The 22,392-nt window shown below is 43.6% G+C and overlaps 1 long non-coding RNA gene across 1 annotated transcript in view; it reads right to left on the bottom strand.

Moving 5' to 3' along the window:
- Window positions 1–848: 848 nt before the first annotated feature.
- The window catches only part of LOC138567563 (uncharacterized), a 72,287-nt gene continuing 50,743 nt past the window's right edge, over window positions 849–22,392 (bottom strand). The window contains exon 2 of the long non-coding RNA XR_011302250.1: window positions 849–3,199. This is a non-coding gene — a long non-coding RNA (uncharacterized lncRNA). The remainder of the gene's footprint in view (window positions 3,200–22,392) is intronic.

The raw sequence follows: 22,392 nt of genomic DNA, 5'->3' as shown, positions 1-22,392 counted from the left end.
AGTTCTGCTCATACCGCTTTGTAAAGACGACTTTGTGTTTCGAGATCCGCACATGATCCCACGTTTTAAGGGGTGTTCGTGTCTCCTTTTTTAAATTCTTTCGCCGTATGTTTTTTTCCAGACCTCCAAGGAATTCTGGGGTGTTAAAGCTGCGGGCATGGTTTTAATAGATCTATGATGCGTGTTGTTATACACATTTATAAATGCAGGCAACACTTACATATATCGACGGGTGTTTTTAGCTGTGAGGAAACGCAAGAATCATGTTTTAAAGGCACATATAAAACATTCTACAATAGAGACTTTAACTTCAGAGTGTGCTACAAATTGATGTACCGCCTGTTGTTTTAGAAGACTCTATAGCGGTTTATTTAAAAACTCCTTACCAGCGTCCGTCTGTAGTTTGTACTTACCCACTGTTAAATATGCATTTAAAAGCAAACGCTATGCCGGGGCCCATCTTGTTTTTTAAAGCCTCAACAAAGGTGTATTTTGATAGGACATCGATAATGGCTAGAATATAGCAAAAACCGTCTTTGTCCCCCTTGAACTGGCTCACGTCCATCATATCTGCCTGCCATTGTTGATCAATGTCAGATACCACAATCAGTCACCATTTTAAATGTTTTCAGGCCGGGTTGTAAAGCGCATAGGGCCCCTGCTCCATAAGCCATGCCTCGACAGCGCCCCATGACACATTCTTACAATCGGTTTGCAGTTTACGATACAAGCTTTCAACCCCTTCATACCAAGTAACACCCCCCCCCCCTGCATCCTACTATACTTTCAACAGCTTCATGCGTGGACATGTTTGCCCCATAACCACTGAACATAAAGTCACAGCTATGTTTAATCAACAGCAGATTTTTATTCACATTTAAAATAGCAATTCTGATTCACATTTGTATTCACATTACACATAGGGTTTTCAGAAGCTTTACGCCGATCAGTCGGGCTACAAATTCCATAGTACACACCATTACTTCATAGACACACTGAATTTCACCACGTTGATATGCAAACATGTCGACATTCCAGTAGGCGTTCATTTTTTATTTCCTGCAAGTAAGCGTAAATAAATTGTGAAAACATCTACATTCACAGTCTTCCCGCGTAGTTTGGGTATACTTTATCCCCTCCCACTCATAAACCACTTTTTCAATGCTGCTTCTAGCACACAGCAGCCACCGCTTTACTGCTTTATTTTTGAAAGGGGGTTATTTGCCAATTCTATAGCCCACAATGTTTTAGACACGCATTGCACAGTCCCTTTCCCAAACCTTAGCTGTGTTAGTGGCTGCATCAACCGCATCATTTCTACAAGGCATTTAGGGGTCAACACGTAACATATTTTATGAAGCGAATTACCCATGTAAGATATTTCCAAACATTTGTGAGCATCCTGTTGGGGATCCTCAATGTTATGCCTGTAGCACCATCTGTAAAATGTTTGTTTTAAACATGCTCCTGCCACTATGGCTGTAAAACCCTGCATAGCGATGTTAGCGCAGGGGTGAGCCGCTGTGTCTTTATCATCTTTAATGCTATCAGTCTCCATTAGTGAGATACATTCTTTACATAGGCTGTTATCGTGATCACCTGTGTTATTAATTGGGTTTGAACAGCAAACACCATAAATAATGACATTAGGGTCATTACAAGTTTGCCGATCTGGTGAGAAAGTGCCTGTAATAACGGATGGAGGATTTACCTCCAGCTAAGAGCTGGAGATAAATCCGCCCCCTACTAGCAAAACACTGCCGGTATTACCAGCACAGTAATACCGTTTCTGATAAAACCAGCAAAATCCCCCCATGGAGTCCTATCAGACACCATGGAATGGGGATTTACCGTTTAAAATGGCACTTGTAATCTACCTGCAATACTGGCAGACAAGTGCTTGTAACAGTATTACCGTTTACTGGTATCCCAGCGTTAATACCGCCCGGATACCGGCAAATTCACAATGACCCCAACTGTCTTTAGCGCTATTGGTCTCCATTATTGTAATACAGTTCTTACATACGCGATTAGCAGGAACCCCCGGGTTTTCAAGTTGGTTTGAAAAGCAAACAGCATAGAAAAGAAAATGATATTCTCAATGTATACTGTGCTTGCAATACTGGCAGTTTTCTGCCGCTACGGGGCAGATTTATCTCCAGCGTTTTTGCTTTTGAATAAAGCATGCCTGTTTTTTGTCAATCACCTGTACCATTCACCTGTTCTGGACTTTATGTTATATTATATTGCTTACAAATGTACCATCTTGCCCCAAAACTGCTTTTGTTGTTAAAAGGTTCAGTGAAATTGTAATATTTGATTCCCTGCTGTGATTCAGGGTCAATCCTGGGAGCAGTGGTTGTGGTCAAATATACGGTTTCTCAAACCTAAACCAACCTGTTTTTCTGCTTGTTGTCTACCCCTGTTAGGAAGAGGTGGAAGAGCACCATTCCAACAAAAATAAAAGGTTGTTGTGCGTGAAGAAGAAAGCATTTGAGAAATCATCAACATTGAAGCACCCAAAGGGATCAGGCAAGATTTAGCTTCTACAGTTGGATCTCTAAAGGATTTGAAGGTTGCTGTTCTATTTTTGGGCAAATGGTTGTTTACCAATAATATAGATAGCTCTTTCCTTTTTCCCCTGGTGTTCCCATTACCTTGTGTGATTCTGTACCCCATTGCAAATGTGTGCACTTGGTGTGTGTTATATACAGATACAAGCACTAAACTACATTTCCATTCAGTAATAATGTAAAATAGATCAAACATAATTTCATCTGCTAATAAATAAAAAGAGTTTTTGTCAAAAAGCACAGTATAAACCCAGTCCAATTCTAGTGAAGCTGACCAGGTCTTGTGAGACTCTTCTGATGGACGTTAAGCTTGGAAAGCATGAAGCTTGACCTGACACACACTGTATCTTGTCTAACTGAGGTTTCTTAGGACATAAGGATGGGATGGAACAAGGATGGTCCGGGTGTATGAAATAGAAGCCAGCCTACCCAATGGTAGTCTCATACCATCATGGGCGATATATGTACAACATTGGGGATTCCACACGTTTCACTTTTTGGACCACTCTAAGCATGCAACAGTTTGAGCATTGTTCAATGGTAGGGAGGTGTTCCTTTCCAGAGTGACCAGTTCTGTTTGCTTCCAATCCAGAGCCAAGTGACTTAGCCCATGCAGTAAACGTACCCTGTAAGAAACGATGCAAAGATTCAGAGAAATATATATACATGAAAAGAGATACATAGCTCTATCGATGCAAAGATACATATTAAACATGTATAATGATACAATCATATTGTGAGGAACCAGGAATGAGACAAGGACACAGAGGACTCATAGTGGTTGCTATAAACCTTTATTTAAATAATAAAATGGTTGGAAAATGCCCAACTATGCCTATTCTAGGAGGTATTTCCCTACCTCAAACTAAACTCAGGGTCTGGTCTGTGTCAAGATGTCCAAAGCAAAAATTTCCTGTATCCGCAATCCGATCCTAGCCCTCGCATTCCAGAAACTAACTTTAAGGGAGAGAAGGATTTGTCTTTGACCTTGAGAGTGCACACATGTTCAGGTACAACAAAAAGGTATAACTTCAACAAAGTGGATAGTGTTCACAGTTCCCCTGGTTTCTTCAAAGCAAAACAAAACTTCAAAGAAACAACTTCTTAGTAGCATAAAAGAATAATTTCTTCCTCTTGTTGTCACAATTAACTCCAGGAGAAATTTCTTCTTTCTGCTGGTTTTTTATGACATTCAGGTTTACTCAAATCCTAAAGGCATGGATCTTCTTTGGGATTCTATTTTTACCATATAAAGTTCTTTTCACACACTTTACTTTGCCTTGTATACTCTCCTGCCAGGACATTCTTAGGTAGTTGACTTTTACACACTTGTCTTTGCCTGGTATACCCGCCTGCCAGGCTTCTCTTAGGTAGTTAACTTTTACACACTTGACTTTGCCTGGTATACTCTCCTGCCAGGACTTTCAAACAGCACACTATGCACAAAAGCCTAGAAGTATTTATCGTCTCTTAATTTCTTCCTTCTCATAATCTTCTCTTTTGTTAAATTTACTTTACTTTATTTCCCAGTTCTTCAAATACTGGGACTGTGAAGATCATTGAGGAGGCACAAAGGTGTTATCTCATTCCCTACTCTCCGTAAGTAAAATCACCTTCTTTGCTTTCTTATAACAGTTCCCCGGTTCCCAAACTTCCACTGTGGGATCACCGGTATAGTGTCTCATGTTCCGCTTTATCTGCTCTCGTTCGGGTCTGTTTCTGGCTTCCACAGTGGTTGGGCAGCTTTCCCCAGCAGCGGTACGGTGCTCCTGCAGCACCCTGGTGCTCCACGCCAGTGCAAAGCCTGTTTGACAGCATCTCGTCTTGTCTGTGTCATTCTCAGGTTTCGTCGGCTTCACATCCCCTTAACAGCACTCTCCAGCAGCAGCACAGTGTTTCTTTGGCGCTCCAGCTCTACGCACCGGTGTGAAGCCCCTGCATCAGCTTCTCATCTCGCCCCACGACTCCGGAGCTCTCTGGGAGATGTCCCCGGTCCGGACACTGTCTTCTCCCTGCTTGTGCCTTCTTGCCCAAGCTGCACGCCATACACCGACCTCCCAGTCGGCGTTCGGAGGAAACTCTCTCCAAACCTTCTCTCCAGCTGATGTGTCCCACCTGCTCCTATCAACCTCTCTCTTGTTGGCTTCACCTGTCTGCATTTTAATTGTCCTGGCAATGCATGTTTCTTTTTAACAACTAGAGCGCAGCGTTTGCTTCCGTGTTCTAGTGATCTTCATAACTCCACTCCTCTTCCTTGTCCAAGTATTTTCAAAGGGTTCATGTACATGGGTTTGAAAATCAGTTCTTGTCATTCTACTGGTTACATGCTTTTAGGAAAGATGCCATCAGCAAGTCTTGTGGGTTGTTGGAGGGGATTATCACAATAGGCCATTAAGGTAGGAGGGATGGATGGAACATCCCTAAAAGGAAAAGGGGGGTGCTGTGTCCCATGTGATCTTCCCTCATACAGCCACCATTGTACAACGGATTTGGCTGACATTTTGCAGACAACTGTTTATGCCCCCCTCCACCACCCCTAGAATGGAAAGGTTGGTAAAGATCCATTAAAAAAAGGTTATTAAGAAAACAAAAAAAGGACTTTCTGCTTACTCCCCATTCATTTTCCCATGGACAAAAAAGGTTAGTTTCTGCTCTAGTGCACAGTAGAAACCGCTGGACTGATTTGGACCAGGTTTCAAACAACTTGGGGACGACAAAGCATTGACTCGCGATCCTTTTGTGGTTTGGGGTTATTCTGTACAGAAGTTTTTTAAATATTTGATGGAGAAAGGGGTGCCTCCTTCTCCCCCAAAAATAGTGATGTCCCCCAGATGCATTGTGGTAAAGAGGGTTTTCAGAAATGAAAAAGCTGCCAACTTTTTTTGCTCCAGATGTGGGGGATAGCCGCGGCTATTACTGCAATTATCAGAAGAAGAAAAGCAGAAAAATGGCAGGCTAGAGGTGGGGGCAGAGGGGAGAGAGCACCATGTGAAATTTGGGAGTAGGAGGTGGGCTGGGGACCGAGTTTGCAGTATAAACATTTTACCGTAGCTGCGTTTATCCAGTCCGATAAACGTGCCTAGCAGAGAAAACGAGATTGGGCAATAACGTGTGTCACACGGAACAACAAGTATTTGAGGGGGTATGGCAGTGGGCTAGGGAGGCAAACGGGACTTTGTGGCAGTGGGGGCCCTTGCCATGAGAAGAGGGACACTTGACAAGCGAGCGGGGCTCATGGGGAACACACGTTTTTTTCTGCTGTTTTTCCCGATAATCGCAACTATCTGAAACTACTGATAATAGTATATTGGTAGTTTGGTCACAGGTTTGGGGAAAAAGTTAACAAAAAAAGGATTAGTGTAAAATAAAAAACATTTAAAAGGGCCCACTGGCCTTGGCCGAAGGCTATGGCTAGTGGCCAATGAGTGATTTAAAAACTACAGTGGGCACAGCCGAGGGCTCTAGTGTTTTAGAATATACAGTGGGCATGGCAGAAGGCCATAGCTAGTTGCACGGTACTGATTTAAAGTAAATCCAGTGGCGACAAAAAAATACACTGGCCACGGCGGCTGGCCAGTGGCGCCAAAATAAATACAATGGGCATGACCAAAGGGTGTTGTAGTGGCACCGTAAAATATACAGTGGGCATGGCCAAAGGCGTGCCGGCACCAAAAAAAATATGGTATGACAAAACCCTTGAAATACAAGGAAAAACTTTACTTAAAGTGCAGTTAAGGTGACTAAACATTTTTTTTAAAACACTTTTTATTGATTTTATTACAACCAACACAAACCAAGCTTACAGTGCTCTTGACAATATTAATACACATCATTTTATCTTGTCCACTGTGTTCCACCCCTTACCACCCTCCCCTCAAGCCTACTTTCCTTCCTGTTCCGTTTCTTCACCATGTGATAGGGTTTCTACATCGATAACTCCCGGTGAGTCCTGGTCACTAGCCCCGTCATGTGTGGGCCCAAATAATTCTGCAATTAGTTGTTTCCAGGCCATAAAGGTTCCTGCTTCTTCCCCGCCCCCCCCCCCCCCCAACATTACTCGCCTCTTGCCATACTGCTGTTTCCGCCTCTGTCCATTTTTGTAGATCCTTCCACCACGTTTCTATTCTTGGTCTATGACATACTTTCCATCCCATTGCAATTTTCCTCTTTGCTAGTACATACACCAGATCTTTCAGTTTACTCACATGCTTTAGCTTATGTGATCTAGGGAACCCTCCCAATAGGCAAGCACATACTGTATCTATCTCTATTTTGATCCCTTTATCTTCCATCCTATGTGCTGCTTCTCCCCAAAAACATTCTATTTCTGGGCATGACCAAAACATGTGTACCATTCCAGCATTTCCTTCAATACATTTGGGGCATGATTGTCGCCCTGCGTTTTTAAATTTAGCTATCCTTTTTGGCGTCATATACACCCTGTGGGTGATGTATAATTGTATCTGCTGTACCCTGGCATTTCCCGACACTTTTTTGTGATATATCTGAGCGCGCTCCCACATCCCGTCACTCATTGGGGCCCCCACTTCTTCTTCCCAATCTTATCTAAGTTGTACCACTTCCTTTCCCGCCTTGGTCATCATCAGCTCATATATTCTTGATATTTCGTGACGCCCCTCTGCTATGTCGTACATTGTGTCTATGGCGGTATCCGGTTCACTCGATAGTATTTCTTCAGGCCATGTCTCTTTGATCCGCTGCACCACCCTATCATATGTAATATACTGTCCTGCATGTACCCCTGTTTCTTCCACCAGCCCCTCAAAATCCCTTATATTCCCTTCTTGCCATATATCCCCCAAAGTCGCTATCCCCACAGTCTCCCAATGCTTCCTAATCATTAATCTTAGTTGTTTTTCTTTTCCCGCCAGAGCTACCAATGGCACCTACGGGGAGCATGGATAAGGGACATCCACCATCTTACACGCTCTCCGCCATATTTCCCACCCAAGTACCATCATTCTCGGGCGCCCTTCCATGTCCGCTTAAGGCAACCACATCATCTCTAAGGAAGAATGGGGCACAATCCTGTTGGAACAACCTGGCTTCTGAGGTCGGCTCCTCAGAAAGCCATTTAGCTACGTACTGGAGTTGGCTTGCTATATAATAGATCTCATAATTTGGTAGTTTAATGCCTCCTTTCTCGTGTGAGTTTTGCAGCTTCCAAAGGGCCATCCTGTTCCTTGTCCCTTGTCAAAGGAATTCCCTACACATACTGCTCACCTTAGCAAAGAATCGCTTAGATATCAAATATGGGATATTCCCAAAGTAATGCAACAGTCTTGGCAGGACCACCATTTTAAGCATTGCCCCTCTACCCATCATCGCCAAGGGAAGTTTCACCCAAAATCTCATGTTATTTTCTATATTCTGTACGGCTTTCTCAGAATTGTGTTGGTGCTCTGCTTCTACCGTATGGTATATGTCTATTCCAAGATATCAAAACGTGCTGACCTCTCATGGTATCTGGAGGATCGGTAATTGCTCTAGCGGGATCCCTTTATACCTCCCCAATGGAAACACACAGGACTTTTTGGGGTTCACTGCTATGCCCGAGAGCCCTGCAAATCGGCCCAGCACTTCCAGGACATACTGTAGGTTTTCTTCCGGGTAGCGCAGATACAACATGTCATCAGCATACAAGGAAATTAAATGCGGTTCTCCTTTAATGACGATGCCTATTGTGTCATATTGCTGCCTCAGATATATCGCCAAAGGCTCGAAGGCCAGGATATACAACATGGGGGACCATGGGCATCCCTGTTTGGTGCCTCTACTAAGCTGCCACCTCTCTAATATAACTGCTCCTGTCTTCACTCTAGCCAGCGGTTCGCTATATAGCAATTTGGCCCATCTTAGGTACCCCGGCCCTATTCCATAATTTGTCAAGGTAGCAATCAACCATGGCCAGACAGAGTCGAAAGCCTTTATTGTGTCCAGCGACACAATTGACATTTCATTTGTCTCTTCGTTTGTGTATTCAATGACTCGATGGAGTCGCCTGAGATTGTTGGATATGTTCCTGTTGGGGACATAACCAGTTTGATCGGGATGTAGTAATTTAGTAATGACTCTCTTCATTCTGTTTGCCAGGACCGCCGTCAGTATTTTGCTGTCCTGGTTCAACATCAACAAGGGTCTGTAGGAGCCGGACCCACCACCAGGCTTATTGGGTTTGGGGAGCGGTATGATTATCGCTTCTCTCAAGGACTCTGGTAGCTTCCCAACTTCGTATGCTTCGTTGAGCATTTCCAAGAGTGGTGGGAGTACCTCATTTTTATACATCTTATAAAATTCGCTGGGGAGTCCATCAGTCCCTGGGGTCTTACTAGTGGGTAACTGCCTCACCACTTTTTCCAGTTCCTCTAGAGTAATTGGTGCGTCTAGCTCTTCTCGTTCTTCAACACTAATCTGCGGCAATCCTATATCCTCTAAAATTTCACTTATTTCCTTATTATCACTTTCCTCCACATCCCCATACAGGGTATGGTAATAGTTTACAAATTCTTGATTCACTTCCTCCTGGTGTCTGCTATACTTCCATTTTCTTTCACTATTGTCCTGATTACTGGTCTGGGAGTCTCACTTTTGTATAACCATGCCAGAACTCTCCCTGGTTTATCTCCCCCCGCATGCTGTCTCTCTATGTATTTTTTATAGTTTAGATTGCACAGCCTTTCCCAATATCCCGCGCATTTCTGTATTGCTTCATTATCATCTTTGGTGCTACCTCTCCCTTTCAATGCCTCTTCCAGCTCCCTTTCCGTTTCTTGTAGGTCTGCTACGATCCCTCCTTGTAGCCCTTTGGACTTGGCTATTGCTATCCCCCTCACCACTTAAAGGCTTCCCAGAGAACAACCACTGACTCCACACTACCTGTATTGGTCTCGAAATAGCTTATTATTTCCTCTCTCATGTCCTCCCTGAAAATGTTGTCCTTCAGCGCTTCCGTTCGGAGACGCCACATCGGTATTTTCGCCCTCGGGGTCGATACTGCCATGTCAATATCAGCGGCGAATGGTCCGATAGGACCCAAGCCTTATATTCTATCTGTACTATTTCTGTCGTTAACTCATGCGTGACAAACACATAGTCCAATCTAGTGTGTAGATTCTGGGGAGATGAATAATGCGAATATTGTCGATCTTGCGGATAGTGTATTCTCCATGCGTCCTCCAACCCGAAGTCTGTTATCAAAGACTGCAGTATCCTGGCTGCTGGGGTCGATCTATCTATTTTGGAGTCTGATCTATCTATCTTTGGGTCTATTACACAATTAAAATCTCCTCCCCAGATCACCGCCTCTCCCAGGCTCGCGCTGAATTTACTATATATGGTTCTGAAGTATGCCATTGTATCCTGATTCGGGGCATCAGTGTTTATAACACATATCTCCTTGTTTTCCACCAACCCCTTTAATATTACCATCCTCCCATCTGCTTCCACTATAGAGTACATGCGGTGCCACCCAGGTAATTACCCCTCTATCATACGTCGAGTATGTTGCACCCACAACAATCCTTCTCCACTTCTTCCGGACCACCTCCAATTTTTCTTTCGTCAGGTGAGTCTCCTGCAACAAGGCTATGTCTATTTTCTGCCTGCGCAAATACATCATGACCTTATTTCTTTTTAAATAGCTATTGAGCCCTCTCACATTCCAGGTGACTACTTTAAGATCTCCCATAGCATATCCGGGTCTCTCCCCTCCCTCCCCAAGTACCCACCAGTTCCATCAGGTCTCAGTTGGTCCCTTTTTTGTGTAGGCTTGTTCCCCAATACAAACTTCTCCTAACTACTAACACTACCCCAACTCCCGCCCTCTCCCACCCCCCTCCCTTCCCCGCCCCATCACACTCCCCAACCTTTCCCCAACTTCCCTCTTTCACTCTCCCTCCCTTGCCCCAACTTACCCTGCTTCCCCAACTGTTGCCCAGCTCCATCCCTGGATCTCTAGCACCCCCACATCTAGCCCTTTCTGGCAGTTGCCTTACTTGCGGCTCAGCAGGGAGATATCGCCCTAGTGGCGGTCCTCCTAATCTGACTCTTGGGGGTAAGTTGTCTCCGTCCCTTTGCTCCCTATTCAAAGATCAAGCTCATTGCACCTTCCACTCTCCTTCTTTCGTTACACATTCTATATTCCAGTCCAACATGTTCAAATGTCTCATAATGCAGCAACCCACCACCCCACACCTTATTCTCAATATGCATGGCTGTTAGATCCCTTATCGTTACTTCCGGGACCCTGCTCCTCATTCTGCTCCGGACAGCCATGTGCATCCAGTCACGTCGCTGCATCTTCTGGTCTATCAAAAAAGTGCGCTTTGTCTTTGTAAAGAATCTTGAGTTTAGCGGGGTACAACAGCATATATTTAAATCCAGCCGTGCGCAGTCTCCTCTTGATTGCTACATAGCTATAGCGTTGTCTCTGGACTAGCATAGTGTAATCAGGATATGCAGTGATGGTCGCAGATGCTCTCTTTATCGTCCCCCCTTTCCTGAAGAACTCCAAGATCTTTTCCCTGTCTCTATAATTCAGGATCTTCGCTATAATTGCTCTCGGAGGGGTTCCAGGTTGTGGTTTTCTCATCAAGGCCAAGTGTGCACGTTCGACCGCAAATCCTTGGGAGAGCTTATTTACACCTATCTCCTGCAGGATCATGTTTTCCACATAGTTTGTGGGGTCTTGGCCTTCTTCCCCTTCTGGTAGGCCAACCACGCGCATATTGTTGCGTCTTGCTCTTCCTTCCGCCTCCTCTGCTCGATTCTCCAGGTTGGCTACCTGCTGCTTCAGTATGTGGACTGCCTTGGAGTTGTGCATTGAGTGTTGACCAGCAAATCGCGCTCACTCCATAAGCTACATTGAAATAGACAATGTCAATCAAGTCCTCAAAGATGATCCTTAAATAAATATATAGATGTAGTTTATTGAGTCCTCCAATCAGCCGACACGTGTTTCGACAGATGTGTCGTTATCAAGGCTGGTAATATACAATGACAAATAATGATTTACACATTAAAATCATAAATGAAATTCCATATATATGATAATTATATCACAAAATTCATTCGTAAAGTCAATATTAACATCGTATCATTGAAAAAATTGTTTTGTTTTAACATACCCATTACATGGTCATCGATATAGAATGTTGCAGGTAGGTTCATAGAGGGGAAAACATGAGGGCATAAAGTTAATAAAGCTAATTATAAGTGTGGTAATTCGAACATGCACAGCATAGTTGTGGACAGCACTTGAAAATGACATCAATGTGAATTCTCCCAAAGCGGACTACCCATAGAGTGAGTTTCCCCACTGAAACACCATAAGTGTAATCTATGATAAGTAAGATTCATTGTTGTAATCTCATGCCCCTAGAATTGTGACTTGTGAAAAAAGAGCGAAAGAACAAAGTTGCCCACCTATTGTATTTGTCCTCTCAAATTTTGTTGATTCGGCAAAAAGGCGAAATTCGTTGCATCAATGCAGATTTCTGTAGTGTTCCTGCCATTCAATTGTATAGTATAAGTTTAGATCGTACGTATTAGCATAAATGAATTTAGCAAGTAACTTGGTGGTAGAAAACGAATGTTCACCTGGTCAAGGGCTAAATCCCTGAAGTGTTCGGTGCGCGGGCAGCAAAACTTGTGCCTCCGTCTATTGCGTTCATATATAGTTGGTGAAATGAGAATCACTCTGCGCATAAAAGGCTCTAATTGGGCATGCGCGCATAGCGGGGCCACTACTCAATTCGCGCATGCTTAGTTCACATAACAGTGCAACGCTATTGCGCATGCGTAGATAACCAGATTCAAACTAATTATTTGTTTGGTCCTTATATTGAGTGATGCTTAGCAGCAAATCGTGTTGGATGCAAGATGTGGTTGTTAATAGAGTATTGTATATGATTACAGGACTATTCGAGGTCTGTTAGTATTATATTTGCCATTAATTCGAAATGAAGTAGAATTACCCCAAGTATGCTTCCAGAACTAAGCATCGCATTTCATGTTAAATGAACACTGATCGTTTTTAAATTCATCTAATCATATGCAAAAACTCCACTCTACTGAGTAAATGTCATCGTATGGTCATATTAATCCATCTCAAATTGATACATTCATAAAATCTGTTACGCAGAAGGGAGCATTCACAAAAAGACATGCATCTCATGGTCGGTATTGAGACCGATATATTTACACCGATAGAGGCATATGCATTTGGCCTCCAATTGTCCAAGTCTTAAAGTGATAGCTCCTCCTCTTTTGCTCGGTTTCACCTTCATGAGTCCAACAAAACGTATGTCACTCTTATTAGCTGTTTGGTGTTCAGTCTGCCAATGAAGAGCTAAAGGCAATCTGGGGTCCTGGCTGGCCAAACTAGCCAAATGTTCCCGTATGCGGAAACGCAGCTGTCTAATTGTGGAACCTATATAAGCCTTATCACAAACACATTTTAAAGCATAAACTACATGGGTGCTTTTGCAGTTAATGAAATCTTTGATCTGTATATTGTTACCATTAACTACCGTATTGTAAATAGCATTGCAATCTGCATATTTGCATATAGAGCAGGTTCCACATTTGTGGAAACCTGTGGGGGCAGGTAACCAAGTGGAGGTCACATTAGTGTTGGTGTTTTTAAACTGTAGAAATGAAGGGCTTAATTTATCCCGTAGTGTTGTGGATTTGGTAAAGACAAATATAGGTTTGTCAGCCAGGAAAGGTCTTATGTCTTTATCCAGGAGTAATAGATTCCAATGTCTGTGTAACAGCTTATACAAAATTCTGGAGTCCCTTGAGTATTTGGTGATAAAATCAACTGTTCTATGTGGGTTGGCTTCATGTTTAGCAAGCTGTAATGTGGTGGATCTAGCAAGTGAACAGTATTTGTTGAGACTTCTCTTAACATTATCTTGAGTGTAACATCTTTGATGGAATCGAGTTGAAAGAAGTTCACATTCCTGTTTGAAGTCTTCATCTCTATTACAGTTCCTATGTGCCCTATAAAATTCCCCATTTGGAATGTTCTGAATTGTTGATAACCGATGACAACTCGTAGAGTGAAGAGTAGAGTTGACCTCAGATGGTTTGCGAAAAGTCTTAGTGTTAATTATCCCATCTTCTATAAAGATTGTTAAGTCCAGGAAGTCAATAGTGTGAATACTGTGTTGTGCCGTGAATTTGATACCATACGTTTTGGTATTAATGTATGAATAGAATTTGGGCAGTTCTTTAACAGGACCAGACCAGTCAACTCTACTCTTCACTCTACGAGTTGTCATCGGTTATCAACAATTCAGAACATTCCAAATGGGGAATTTTATAGGGCACGTAGGAACTGTAATAGAGATGAATACTTCAAACAGGAATGTGAACTTCTTTCAACTCGATTCCATCAAAGAGGTTACACTCAAGATAATGTTAAGAGAAGTCTCAACAAATACTGTTCACTTGCTAGATCCACCACATTACAGCTTGCTAAACATGAAGCCAACCCACATAGAACAGTTGATGTTATCACCAAATACTCAAGGGACTCCAGAATTTTGTACAAGCTGTTACACAGACATTGGAATCTATTACTCCTGGATAAAGACATAAGACCTTTCCTGGCTGACAAACCTAAATTTGTCTTTACCAAATCCACAACACTACGGGATAAATTAAGCCCTTCATTTCTACAGTTTAAAAACACCAACACTAATGTGACCTCCACTTGGTTACCTGCCCCCACAGGTTTCCACAAATGTGGAACCTGCTCTGTATGCAAATATGCAGATTGCAATGCTATTTACAATACGGTACTTAATGGTAACAATATACAGATCAAAGATTTCATTAACTGCAAAAGCACCCATGTAGTTTATGCTTTAAAATGTGTTTGTGATAAGGCTTATATAGTTTCCACAATTAGACAGCTGCGTTTCCGCATACGGGAACATTTGGCTAGTTTGGCCAGATTGCCTTTAGCTCTTCATTGGCAGACTGAACACCAAACAGCTAACAAGAGTGACATACATTTTGTTGGACTCATGAAGGTGAAACCGAGCAAAAGAGGAGGAGATATCACTTTAAGACTTAGACAATTGAAGGCCAAATGCATATGCCTCTATCGGTGTACATATATCGGTCTCAATACCGACCATGAGATGCATGTCTTTTTGTGAATGCTCCCTTCTGCGTAACAGATTTTATGAATGTATCAATTTGAGATGGATTAATATGACCATACGATGACATTTACTCAGTAGAGTGGAGTTTTTGCATATGATTAGATGAATTTAAAAACGATCAGTGTTCATTTAACATGAAATGCGATGCTTAGTTCTGGACAGCATACTTGGGGTAATTCTACTTCATTTCGAATTAATGGCAAATATAATACTAACAGACCTCGAATAGTCCTGTAATCATATACAATACTCTATTAACAACCACATCTTGCATCCAACAGGATTTGCTGCTAAGCATCACTCAATATAAGGACCAAACGAATAATTAGTTTGAATCTGGTTATCTACGCATGCGCAATAGCGTTGCACTGTTATGTGAACTAAGCATGCGCAAATTGAGTAGTGGCCCGCTATGCGCGCATGCCCAATTAGAGCCTTTTATGCACAGGGTGATTCTCATTTCACCAAGTATATATGAACGCAATAGACGGAGGCACAAGTTTTGCTGCCCGCGCACCGAACACTTCAGGGATTTAGCCCTTGACCAGGTGAGCGTTCGTTTTATACCACCAAGTTACTTGCTGAATTCATTTATGCTAATACGTACGATCTAAACTTATACTATACAATTGAATGGCAGGAACACTACAGAAATCTGCATTGATGCAACGAATTTCGCCTTTTTGCCGAATCAACAAAATTTGAGAGGACAAATACAATAGGTGGGCAACTTTGTTCTTTCGCTCTTTTTTCACAAGTCACAATTCTAGGGGCATGAGATTACAACAATGAATCTTACTTATCATAGACTACACTTATGGTGTTTCAGTGGGGAAACTCACTCTACGGGTAGTCCGCTTTGGGAGAATTCACATTGATGTCATTTTCAAGTGCTGTCCACAACTATGCTGTGCATGTTCGAATTACCACACTTATAATTAGCTTTATTAACTTTATGCCCTCATGTTTTCCCCTCTATGAACCTACCTGCAACATTCTATATCGATGACCATGTAATGGGTATGTTAAAACAAAACAATTTTTTCAATGATACGATGTTAATATTGACTTTACAAAAGAATTTTGTGATATAATTATCATATATATGGAATTTCATTTATGATTTTAATGTGTAAATCATTATTTGTCATTGTATATTACCAGCCTTGATAACGACACATCTGTCGAAACACGTGTCGGCTGATTGGAGGACTCAATAAACTACATCTTTATATTTATTTAAGGATCATCTTTGAGGACTTGATTGACATTGTCTATTTCAATGTAGCTTATGGAGTGAGCGCGATTTGCTGGTCAACACTCAATACACATTATATTTACTGCGTATCAGTAGGCGTCCGCAGCCCTTTTTGACCTTAGCGACGCAGCATAACTTTCCATTTTAATTCAGACGTGCGGAGCGCACATATTGGGCTCTAGCCTACAACCATTACTAATTAGTGCCTTGGAGTTGTCCTTGCTAGTATCTGTGTTGATTTTCACGGCACTCTCCAGGCCACTGGTCCTTTCCGCCAGTGTTCTTACATCTTGCCTTAGTAAGTTGACCTCCACTCCAACCGCATCTATTTTCATTTCTAGTGCAGTCCTTAATTCTGCCATCGCCGTCCCACACGAGGCTTTCAGTTCCGTTATGGCTGCCAAATTCATGTGATTGTCGCTTGACGTAGCCTCTCCAGTGGATGCAATGGTCCCACTTTGCGTTTGGGTGGCGGGCGACTGCTGCGATTTAGCAAAAATATCCATTGTGGGCTGTTTGCCTTTAGCCTTGCCCCCTCTCACCGACATTTCTGTCCGGTTATTTCCTTTGGGTCTGGTGCACAGGCCGCGTTCCCGTCTGTATTCCTCTGCAGGTTTTCACCCGTCTTTGGGTCTTGCACAGTGTGTCCCACCACTGTTTCCGCATTGTCCTCCAGGAGTCACCTCCTCACTATGCCAGGAGCTCACTTGCCTGTACCTATCTCTATCATCACATGAGTAGCCCAAAGTCCCAGTGTTGTTGCTACCAGCTTGCAGGTCACTTCCCAGCTCTTGTCATCACACTGTATTTTAATGTTGGCGTCCCCGCCTTCTGTCACAGTGGTTGGGTCAAGCTACAGAGGATTCATTTAGGATAGTTTTACTTCTGTATTTCGCTTTCAGGCTCCATGGCATTGGTGTGTTGTGGCTCGTGGGATTGCCTTCACTTTGCCTCAGCCAACTCACAATTCTGTATCCGCTCCTCTTGCGCAATGCACTTTCCCTGTAACACGGTCACCAGTCCATTCTATTATATGTATGCTCCAGGCGTGTTGCACCACTGTCCCGCTGCTTTTAAGCTGCTTTCTTTGCTTCAGCGACTATGCAGCTGGCTTCAGCCTTTCCTCCGAGTCCCTGGTACCTGTGTCTAGGGGGGCTCCGGGATGCGTGGCGCAGCTCATGCCCTCGCTTGTGCCAAGAGTGGGCTCGCTGACATCCACGGGGTGCTCCCTCTCAGTCGCCTTGATGCAGGCACTCCGGCGCTTCACTCACGTGTGTTCACATTAAATGCTCGTCTGCAGCTCGTGCTATTGGGCGCTGCAAAGGGCATTTCGGCCATGCAGGGCCAGACGGTCCAATTCAACATACAATTTTGGGATATGCACCTCCGTAAACAGCAGGGTTTCCCAGTGCCGTGACCAGCCCACTAGCATGCTCCTGTGTCTCTTCCTTAGTTCAGCTGATCATCCGCATGTCCGCATCCCACCCACCGCACTTATTCGTTCTGCCGTGGTGTGTTATTACTTTGTTTCAGCGTCGCAGTGTCCTTGTCGGCTGCATTAGTCAGCTTTCCGAGCGCTCAGCATTTGCATGGCAGGGAGCCACGGACCTTATAGCGCTGTGCGCGCACTCGCCTTTATTGAAATTGGGTCCACCGGCACCTGCGAGATCTTCCACTTTGTTCTCGGCAGTCTGGGCGCTCCTACGCTTTGTTCTCCTCATGTATGCGCTGGCTGTCCTTCACTCTCGGATAGCCACTTCTCACCACCGCTGCAGAGCTCATTACCGTTGACGCGATGCAGGCTCCTGGAGATTCCTTTGTTCTTTCTCCGCCGCCATTTTGCAGTCAGCCTTTCCTTCCCCGTCGGAGGTAACAATGTTGCATAACTTCTTTCCCTGACATCCGATCTTCGCGAAAGACGATACATTCAGCGCTGCTCCCTTTCCTATTGATTCTTGTCCACTTTCTTTTTAAAATTGACAGCTTGAGAGTGTGCGAATTCACGGATCAATTATCGGATACGGGAGCTCTCAAAAAGAGCAGCCTATTCCATGGCTGCCAAGCCACGCCCCCAAGGTGACTAAAAATAGCAACAAAACCATTGAAATTCACGCATTGGGAAACTCAGGACCTTCTTAACTCAGCAGGTTCTCGTTGCATAGCTCAAGAGCACATATATATTGAAAGCATTATAGAGGAGATCAACTGGTACGTGCAGAGTTAAGCCGGTACTGAGTTTCTCAATGTACTCAATTTCAACGGTTTTGTTGCATTATGTTTAGTCACCTTAACTGCACTTTAAAGTTTTCCCCTTGTTGATATATAGATATGTAGATGCATAGATATAGAGATACCAAAGATCCATATATGTAAGATATACAAATACATAGAAAAATACATTCTTTTAGAAGGCTGCTATAGGTGCCACAGGTGTGTATGTTCGTTTTGCAAAATAACAAGGAGCTGAAAAGTAAAGGAGTGTATAGCAAATATGACTGCAGGTGCTCGCATAAATGAATCATAGAAAATGTAATTGAATATTCTCCAGCATTTTATATTTCAAAGATTCCCATGCTGTTTGAATATTCCCCGTCATCAGGCAGGCAATCCTTGGTAGCATTAAGCAGATTCAAAGAAATACAAGAAACTGCATTCACTTTAGTGTTCTCTTAGTGTTCATTTGGGTCATTTACTCTCTAGCCAACAGGTTGTGCCTCCCTCAGCTCCACACTTGGAGGCCAACTTCAGATCCTTTAATGCATGTTAACAGTTGAAGTCTCTCTAAAAGTTCTCACTTTAGTTAACGTTTTCTCCAAGAGTCTTCATCACTCAGCTTTATTTTGTTTGAAAGCTTATAAGAAGTACTTCTCTATGATGGGGTTTGGACGTTCCTGCACTCAATTGTTGCTCCCATACAAGGGGGCATAAGTTAACACGTGTATCTCCAGGGATAAACCAGTGAAGTGTCACCCGCTCCATGACTGATGTCAAGGCCAAAAGAGTCTTTTCAAAATGTTTTCCACCTGTAAACTGAAGAACATCTATGTGAAGATGGACATCAGAAATGTCTTTATTGTCTTTACCAAGCTCATAATCGAGATTCCTGCTCTATTTGCCAGCCTTTCTCCAATAAGACTCTGAAACATAGGAGTAGGAGAATTGTGGCTTAGATCGATGACGGTACTATGACCTTGGAGTCTGCTTTAGTGAGGAGCTGTGCTTCACTGCATTCTAGCAGGCCCACAGAGAAGGTTCCCTCTTCTAAAAGGAAGAGATGCCAGTAGGAACGTTGCTGTGGGAAAAAGGTGAAGAAAGATGTTTCCATAAGTGCCTGACACACCTACTCCTACTACTGCTGCCTCCTCGTCGCCCAAACCATCTACCTCGTCAACACAATTTTCTGCAACAACCCCATCTGGGAAGTAGTCAATGAGGGGTGCGTCATTTCTAAACCTCAATGGTAACTCTGCCGACGATGGAAACCACTTTTGTCCACAAAGCTCAAACCATCAACGACTCGTTCGGTGACTTCCTCGTTGACAACTATGAGCGTGAAACCCTTCTCCAGGACTCCTCAATCAAGGACCTTGTCCACAAACTCATTGCTAACTACCACATCAAAATCTTCGGCGACCATCCCATCGATGAGGCCATTGATTCACTCACTGTCTCATCTATGTGCCTCTCAGAATCACGTCTGCACATGGCTCCTGTGTTGCTCAGGTCACCTAAAAGGCCTAAACAGCACTAGTTCACACTGCAGTCTTATGTCCTGTCCTCTTTGTCTGTACCTTCCAATGTTTCTCCTAAGGAGATCCTGGAACAAACCATTGATACTCACTTTGACGGCCCGGAAGGGGTGTCTTCTGAGGATGAGGAGGAGTTACCTGGATTGCATCCAGCACAAGCCTTCCCTCTGCCAGTGCTTCCAATTCCAGCCCTACTTCTAATTGCCCTGCCAGGCCCATCACAACCACAATCTGAGGTGTATTAAATATCCATGGACATTTTATGCACTCTACAAACTATAGTTCCAGAGCTTCAAACAAGGGTCCCCACCATTCCTCCTCCAGCAGACCCAATACCTGCTATGTTATCCCAGCCTTTGCCTCCACACTGACATCAGCACCCGCCTCTGCCAGATGGATGACAGCCTAAAGATGTCTCCTTGGACACTTATTCCCACAAGGATATACATCTGAATACAGCCTCTACTAGCTACTCCTGTATGGAGGAGTTTGATGATCTTGTGCCGACTGATCGAGATCTGGAGGTGCTTCCAGCAAGAGTGCTGCATACGGATGAGATTGGAGCTTTCCATTCTATCATGACTAAAGTGGCAAAGATGTTCGACCTCCTCCTGACTGAGCAAAGGAAGGAGTGTTTCCTTTATGTGAGGGGTCAGAGATGAGAGGCGGACACAAGGTTATGGTTTTTTTCAAAATCAGACATTTTATAAAATAGAAATGGGTTGGGAAAATGCCTCCCTAGCCCTATTGTACAGGGGAACTTCCCTACCTCCAAAACTAAAACTAAGGATCTGTCTGTGTCAGGATGTCAGCAACTAAAAAGTTGTTCCTTGTGTCCAAATATTCTAAGCTGACCCTCACACTAAAACAAAACATCAAAGGATGCAAGGAAATGTCTTTGAGTTGATATAAGCACAAATTGTTCACAATCAAATACAAGGATGGCAAAACAACTTCCAAGGAAAGATCCTTGGGTCCAGCGGGTGGTTCCCTTCCCCTGGACTTATAGGTGGGATGCCAAAAGTCTCTCTTTATCCAACAGTTATTTTTATGTCTTAATACTGGACTCACTGAGTTCTTGTTCAAATAAGGAATGCCAGAACAGTCTTTCTTTAACTTGGTCAAATAATAAATGCCAAGGCAGTCTCTCTTCACCGTGATCAAGCAATAATTTCCTCAACCACTTTTCTTTAACTTGTTGAAAAAAATGAATTCCAAGTCAGTCTTTCTTTAGGTATTTTGGTAACCTTTGCGGATTGCTTGGTGTACTCCCCTGCCAGGAATCCTTCTATGGGCTTTTCCGATCGCCTGGAATACTCCCCTGCCAGGTAGCTTCCCACAGTGTCTGAATTTCTATACAAAATATACAACTTCAGATGTCTGGTACTTCTGTTTGGCAGGACTTCCTTCGTGAGTTTCTCAGATCCCCTGCCCGGTATCTCCCCACAATGAAAAATTAGTCATGGGCGCCTCTCTATGAGAACGAATACGGCAAAAATTGCCTGTTCTATAGGATGGTACCCACTCTAGAGTCCCCAGCCACATTTTAGCTCACTGTACCTTTCACAGATGGGAAATACCCATTTGCATATCAGTCCAGCACCGAAATGCTATGGCAATTCCCTTCTGAACAAGAGTACCAACAGCAACCCCATACACGTGTTTCAGCCTTGTTGGGCATCATCAGTGAGGTGGACCTGTGCCTCTCTGAGCACAATGAGCAAGGGGTCCACGTCTAGATGGCCCTAGGACACTTAGGGTGACAAATCCTAAGGCCCTTGAAAAAAATAAAAAATGAGTCATGGGTGCCCCTCTATGAGAACGAACACAGCAAAAATGGCCTGTCTATGGTACCCACTCTAGACTACCTAGCCACATTTGAGCTCACTGTACCTTTCACAGATGGGAAATACCCATTTGCATATCAGTCTTTATCCCGCCCACATGGGCAGTCCAGCACCAAAATGCTATGGCAGTTCCTTTCTGAACAAGAGTACCAACAGCAACCCCATACACGTGTTTCAGCCTTGTTGGGCATCATCAGTGAGGTGGAGCTGTGCCTCTCTGAGCACAGTGAGCAAGGGGTCATCGTCTGGATGACCCTAGGACACATAGGGTGACTAATCTCAAGGCCCTTGAAAAAAATCAAAAATTAGCCATGGGTGCCCCTCTATGAGAACGAACACGGCAAAAATGGCATATCTATGGGATGGTACCCACTCTAGATTCCGTAGCCACATTTTAGCTCACTGTACTTTTCACAGATGGGAAATACCCATTTGCATATCAGACCAGCACCGAAATGCTATGGCAATTCCCTTCTGAACAAGAGTACCAACAGCAACCCCATACAAGTGTTTCAGCCTTGTTGGGCATCATTAGTGAGGTGGAGCTGTGCCTCTCTGAGCACAGTGAGCAAGGGATCAACGTCTGGATGAGCCTAGGACACTTAGGGTGACTAATCTTAAGGCACTTGAAAAAGAATCAAAAATTTGTCATGGGCGCCCCTCTATGAGAAGGAACATGGCAAAAATGGCCTGTTATATGGGATGGTACCCACTCTAGAGTCTGCAGCCACAATGTCCAAACTTTATACAACTTCAAGTGCCTGGTAC

Source organism: Ambystoma mexicanum, chromosome 2p (assembly GCF_040938575.1).
Source record: "Ambystoma mexicanum isolate Mex_15411 chromosome 2p, UKY_AmexF1_1, whole genome shotgun sequence".
Classification (NCBI taxonomy): domain Eukaryota; kingdom Metazoa; phylum Chordata; class Amphibia; order Caudata; family Ambystomatidae; genus Ambystoma; species Ambystoma mexicanum.
Note: the sequence above shows the minus strand (reverse complement) of the source record. Positions and strands in the feature narration are given on the sequence as shown.